Consider the following 7,142-nt stretch of genomic DNA (forward strand, 5'->3'; position numbering starts at 1 on the left):
CATGCTGTTTTACCCTCGATGATATGTCTTGTTCCTTAAGTTCCAATTGATTCTCTAATGAACAATTGGTTTATGATCCAATCACTAAACCAGATCCTTCTTGAGCTAGTAAAAGGGTGGGGCCCCTTGTTCAAGACCTGGATTCAATACTTAAAAAAACAACCTTTCTCTTATTCCTAAATCGGGTAGGCGTGAATTCCGTCTTGCACCATATGTCCTGAGCTATCTACCCGGTCTTACCTCTGAAATAGGAGGCTTATTGAGTCGACGTTGTTGAGCCAACCCTCACCTATGAAAATCTAATGATAATCTCGAATAAACAGGAGTTCATAGTTAGCTCAGGATTAAGATCGAGTTACCTAGGTCATCTAAGCGAAATAGTCAGTCTTAAACAGTAAACGACGTTAAAAGGTAAGAGTTACTTATTTCTTGACCCGATCTTATGCAAACTCATTGCTTAGGATGCCCTTACTTCTCATGTCATTACATGAACGAATCTGGATCACTTCATTTGTAGTATATTTACAACAACTTGTAACAGCTACAAAGTAGGCCGCATCCAATAGTGTTACCAAAATAAGGTACCCAACCTTAATCATGTACTATAGACCATTTTGGCTATTTACTCCAACTTGATCCATTTTTATGTCTCCACATAAAGTTCAAGTATTCATGTAATAGCCATGGATCTTAGTTTATTAGATTTAGACTCTATCAATGTAATTAATAGATTCAATACCTTTATTGAAGAAATGTTAAATAACATCTTTTTATTGATAATAGAATATGTTTAACTTTTACAAACTGCGTGTTTTAGGACATAAAACCCAACAATACTCCCACTTGGACTAAAACTCCAATGGATCAATAGATATACCAATATATACAATGTTGAGTTACACTGAGAGAACAAAAAATATAAATATAATAAACTAGGGTATTAAATACCCATATATTTTCCCACTTGCCCTAGTGATATATATCTCGTAAACCTAGTCCTACTAGATGACCCTCGAACACTTTAGCTGAGAGGGCCTTCGTAAACAGATCAGCAAAATTGTCTTCCGAGGCTATCTGCATGACGATCATGTCTCCTCTGTGTACAATCTCCCTAATGAGATGGTACTTCCGCTCAATGTGCTTTCCACGTTTATGACTTCGAGGTTCCTTTGAATTTGCAACTGCTCCACTGTTGTCACAATAGAGGGTGACGAGCAGGTGCATATTAGGAACTACTTCCAGGTCAGTCAGGAACTTTCTGAGCCATACTGCTTCTTTTGTTGCTTCACTTGCAGCTACATACTCAGCTTCCATTGTGGAGTCTACAATACAACTTTTCTTGATGCTTCTCCACACAACTGCTCCTCTATTCGGAGTGAATACTGACCCCGAAGTTTATTTCCCAGAATCAATATCGGTTTGGAAGTCAGAATCAGTGTATCCAGTAAGGATCAGATTCTTAGTACCATACACGAGCATGTAATCTCTCGTTCTCTGAAGATACTTGAGAATGTTCTTAATTGCAATCCAATGATCATATCCAGGATTGAACTGAAATTTACTAACTATTCCAATGACATAGCATATATCGGGACGAGTACACAACATTGCATACATTAAACTCCCTATTGCTGATGCATATGGAATTTGTTTCATATCCTCAACCTCTTGAGGTGTCTTAGTACTTTGTTCCTTAGACAGGTGAACTCCATGTCTGAAAGGCAATGTTCCTTTCTTGGAATTTTGCATTTTATATCTAGACAACATCTTGTCTATATAAGATGCTTGAGATAGTGCTAATGTTCTGTTCTTGCGATTGTGAACTACTTGGATCCCAAGAACATACTGTGCTTCTCCTAAATCTTTCATTTGGAATTGTGTTCCAGCCATCTCTTAATGTCAGCTAGAAATTCTACTTCATTCCCAATGAGTAGAATATCATCAACATACAACACCAGAAAAGCGACAGTTTTGTTAATGATTTTCTTGTAAACACAAGGTTTGTCCACATTTTGTTAGCCATAAGATTTGATCGTAGTGTCAAATCTCATATTCTAGGATCTAGATGCTTGTTTCAATCCATAAATGGATCGATTAAGTTTGAAAACCTTTTGCTCTTGACCCTGTTCAATAAACCTTTCTGGTTGAGACATATAGATACTCTCTCCAAGATAGCTATTCAGAAAGGTTGTCTTGACATCCACTTGCCACATTTCATAATCATAAAATGTAGTTATGGACAAGACTATTCTTATTGACTTTATCATGGCAACAGGAAAGAAGGTTTCTTCATAATCTGCCCCCTTTCTTTGGGTAAATCCTTTTGCCACAAGTCTTGCTTTGTAGGTCTATACCTTGCCAGCTTGGTCTCATTTTTTCTTGTAGATCCATTTGCAACCGATGGGTTTTATCCCTTTAGGTTGATTTACAAGATCCTAGATAGAATTGAAATACATAGATTCCATTTCAAGATCCATGGCATTAATCCATTAGTTTTTATCTACATCATTCATTGCTTGCTTGAAAGTCAATGGATCCTCTAAGCTATCATCTGGTATGATGACTTGAGTTTCAGTTAAACCCATGTATCGGTCAAGGTGTTGCACAACCCTCCCACTATGACGAGGTATTCTCAACTCTTGAGAATGATGTGAAATACCAGCATTATCAACAACTCTTATTGATGGGCCTACTCTGTCAACAACTCTTGTTGATGTATTTGTCGTTTCTCTGGATATTTCTTCTATTACTAGCTTACTGCGAGGTTTTTGATTCTTTGTGGTCTTCCTTCAGGAAGGTTGCATTTTTCGATACAAATACCTTGTCTTCCTAAGGATCGTAAAAGAAACCACCTTTCGTTTCTTTTGGGTAGCCTACAAATAGGCATACTTTTGAACGACGTTCCAACTGTTTAGGATTTTACACCAACACAAGTGTCGGGCAATCTCAAATTCTGAAGTGACATAAATTTCCTTTACGTTATCTTCAGAGCTCGTAAGGTGTTTTAGAAACACTTTTTGAGGGAACTATGTTCAAAATATACATTGTAGTTTCAACTGCATGTCCCCAGAAAGAATTTGGTAACTGAGCATAACTCATCATGGAACAAACCATGTCCAAAAAAGTTCTGTTTCTCCTTTCTGCCAGACCGTTTTACTGAGGTGTGCCAGGGGCTGTGAGTTGAGACTGGATTCCATGTTCTATCGAATAGTTATGGAATTCTAAGTCCATATTCACCACATCGATCTGATCAAAGTGTTTTAATATTTTTACCTAATTGGTTTTGAACCTTAGCCTTATATTCTTTGAACTTTTCAAATGTTTCAGACTTTTGGTGCATCAGGTAAATATGCCCATATCTCGAATAATCATCAATGAAGCTGATGAAATATTCATACGATCTAACATTCATCAGACCACAAAGGTCAGAATGTATGAGCTCTAAGGGTTCTTTGGCTCTAAGACCTTTTCTGGGAAAAGATCTTTTGGTCATTTTACCCTTAAGACAGGATTCACAAGGTGATAATGAATTGTCTTCTAACTTATTTAGATGACCATTCTTAACTAATCTCTCAATCCTGTTGAGATTTATGTGACTCAGACTCAGGTGCCAAAGATAGGCATTTAGAGAAACTTTCTTTTTCTTATGCGTCTTAGTAGTTTTAAACATCTCTATGTTCAAAACGGCTTTTACCTCAGTTGGTTTTAATAAATATAAGTTATTTTCTAATTTTGCATAACAAATATTGTTATTTCTTGAATTGATAAACACTTCATCATTTTCAAAAGAAATTCTATAATTTTGTTCCAGCAAGCAAGAGACAAATATTAGATTCTTTTTCATTGAAGGAATGTAATAAACAAAAATGGAAATAGCATGCATTCCCCTTGCCCGGTACTAAGAGGTAAGATAAATGTATCTATCTCCTACAAATAACTTCATATCTTCCACTGCTTTAGCTAAAACAACCTCATTGGTCTCTACCTTAAAGATTGTTTCACCTTATCAACTGTCTCTGAGAACTTGTTTCCTGAGAGAAAGTACAGACATGATTAGCGGCACCTGAATCAATTATCCAAGTCTTATCGTTCTCTACTAAACATGTTTCAAAACTAGAAAATCATATTCATCTTGTTTTCCGAATTTTTCATTTTTATCTATGTCGTTCAAAACTTTAGATGTGTCGGGAGATAGAGGAAAATCCTTTATTAATACCTTTTTAGAACCATTAATCGATAGTAATTTGTATGTCGGTTCGATTTTACCGTTAACTAATTCGGAAGTGAGTATTCTAGAAGATTTCGACATGCTAAAAAATTTAAACAAATTCTAATTAGCAAATTGCAACTAAACCTAAAGTCAAGTTTTAGCAAAACAAGTAATAATGTACCCATAACCATTATCTATTTGCAACGATACTATAGTGAGTCAGAATACGTGCTACCGAAGGGCAGTTAGATACTCTTTCACTAAAGCAAACAATTTTGACCAAACACTATCTTCAGAATAACTCTTATTCCTATAGTTGTTTAGTTACCGTTTTTGGTCAAAAATTACTAACACTTTAGTAATTCTGTAAGTGTAACCCTCCGTTTATAGACGTTAGAGGTCGGCCCCAACTATGCTACTGAAATGGAGAGTCAAGGTTGGGAATGGACCTAAGAAATCCTATCCATTTCTGAAGTTTGTGTTGTTCCGAATCCTATGTTACAACCCTCCGAGGGGATAGCTGTTGTTAAACAACTAGCAAGGGCTACCTAAAGCAAACCAGCAGGCGCAACATAGGAATCTCACGGTCCAAACTAACAAAAGAGACCGCAGGACATGTTGACACAAATCCTTCACCCACTTACTATGAACTACTTCCCCTGTTCACCTTGTTATTGACTCATACAAACACTTTCTGAATGGAGGTCACTCCCAGGGTGACACGAAGTGTCATATGAATCTCACAGTGTGAACTATGTGGAGATGTTGCAGTTGAAATCAATCTATTATATATTTGATTTATATTTGAACGACTTCCCCTTATTAATGGAATCTAGATTTATGCTAAAAAATACTTTCCTTAAAGTGACACGAAATATCGCTTAAATCTCAATTGTGAACTTTTAGGGATGTGAAAGCTAAAAATAATGTATCGTACATGTTATTAATCTCCCACTGAAGTGTTCTAATAACTTTATCATATAAGTTATTAAACTCCCACTGAAGTGTTATACTATTTGGGTAAATTTATACTTAGGTTCGAGTGTTTTGAAGGTTGCGTGTTCGTCCATGCTTACCATACCATATTGCTGGCTTTTATATCCTAAAACTCGTAGTTTGTAAAAGTTAAACATATTCTATTATCAATAAAAAGATGTTATTTAACATTTCTTCAATATAGGTATTGAATATATTAATTGCACTGATAGAGTCTAAATCCAATAAACTAAGATCCATGGCTATTATATGAATACTTGAACTTTATGTGGAGACATAAAGATGGATTAAGTTTAAGTAAATAGCCAAAATGGTCTATAGTATATGATTAAGGTTGGGTACCTTATTCTGGTAACACTATTGGATGCGGCATACTCTGCAGCTGTTACAAGTTGTTGTGAAGATACTACAAACGAAGTGATCCAGGTTCGTTCATGTAATGACATGAGGAGTGGGGGCGTCCTATGCAATGAGTTTTCATAAGATCGGACCAAGAAATAAGTCACTCTTACCTTTTAAAGTTGTTTATTGTTTAAGACTGTTTATTTCGTTTAGATGACCTAAGTAACTCGATCTTAATTTTGAGTTAACTATGAACTCCTGTTTATTCGGGATTATACTTAGATTTTTATAGGTGAGGGTTGGCTCAACAACACCGACTCATTAAGTCTCCCATTTCAAGGGTAAGATCGGGTAGATAGCTGGGGACATAGGGTGTAAGACGGAATTCACGCCTATTCGATTTAGGGATAGGAGAAATTTTGTTATCTTAAGTACTGAATCCAAGTCTTGAACAAGGGGCCTTACCCTTTCACTAGCTCGAGAGGGATCTGGTTTAGTGATTGGATCATAAACCAATTGTTCATTAGAGGATCAGTTGGAACTTAAGGAATAAGACATAATATCGAGGGTAAAGCAACATATTGACCCAGTCAATATTACGAAAAACCTGTGAAGGGTCGACTTATTAGCTATGGTTATATCGTGTGGACACAAATGTATCTATAATGAAGAGAGTGCAACTATCGAGCTATAGTGGTATGACTCGATAGTTAATGAATATTGATTAATTCAGTCTAAAGAGTTTAGCCAATTAATCTTAATCGTTGGAGCTCATGATCTGTAGATCCATAAGGTCGCTCTACTAGCTCATAAAACATGAACACCTTGAATTATTAAATTGAGTGAATTTAGAATGATATCAACTTGAAAATGTTCAAATTGAAAATAGGGTTTTTAGGTTTGAATTAGTTCAAATTCAAATTAGGGTTTGCATAATTATATTTGATATAATTAAAGTTTAATTTGTTGAAATTAAACAAAATTTGAGAGTGTATAATAATTAAATGTTGATTTAAATATTAATTACATGAATTAGATTCATGTTTAAAATTAGGTGTGTGGTTAATTTAATATTTGATATTAAATTAATTAATTAATTAAATACGTTTAATTAATTATAAATTCAAATTAATTCCAATTTTTAATTCAATTTAAGAAATTGGATTTTGATTTAATCAAATTATGGATTAATTAAATAAAGGTTTTAATTAATTTAGAATTAATTAAAATTATAATTGGAAAATAGAAAATTTAGAAATTTGAAGAGAAAGTAGGGTTTTCCCACAAAACCTCTAAGCATAAGGTGTTTCACATGCATGAACACACAAATTCCACTTTGAATCCCGAGTAAGTGCTGACAATGTAGTTGCTGAAGAGTGCCTGCATGTTAAAGAAGAATAAAACTCTCTCAATTTGGAATTAGAAGGGAAAAAAAAGGGTTCTTAAGCTAAAAATTGGTTTTCTGCAGACTTCATCTTCTTCCTTCCAAAAACCCATAACATTAACTTACCAAATTCACTCAAATTTGAGTTCCACCACTCAAATTCAAGGCTGAGAATAGTATAGAAGATCTCTTGGTGGTTCACTGTCGATT

This window comes from Benincasa hispida, chromosome 11 (genome assembly GCF_027475165.1).
Source record: "Benincasa hispida cultivar pf3 chromosome 11, pf3_genome.v1.1, whole genome shotgun sequence".
NCBI lineage: Eukaryota > Viridiplantae > Streptophyta > Magnoliopsida > Cucurbitales > Cucurbitaceae > Benincasa > Benincasa hispida.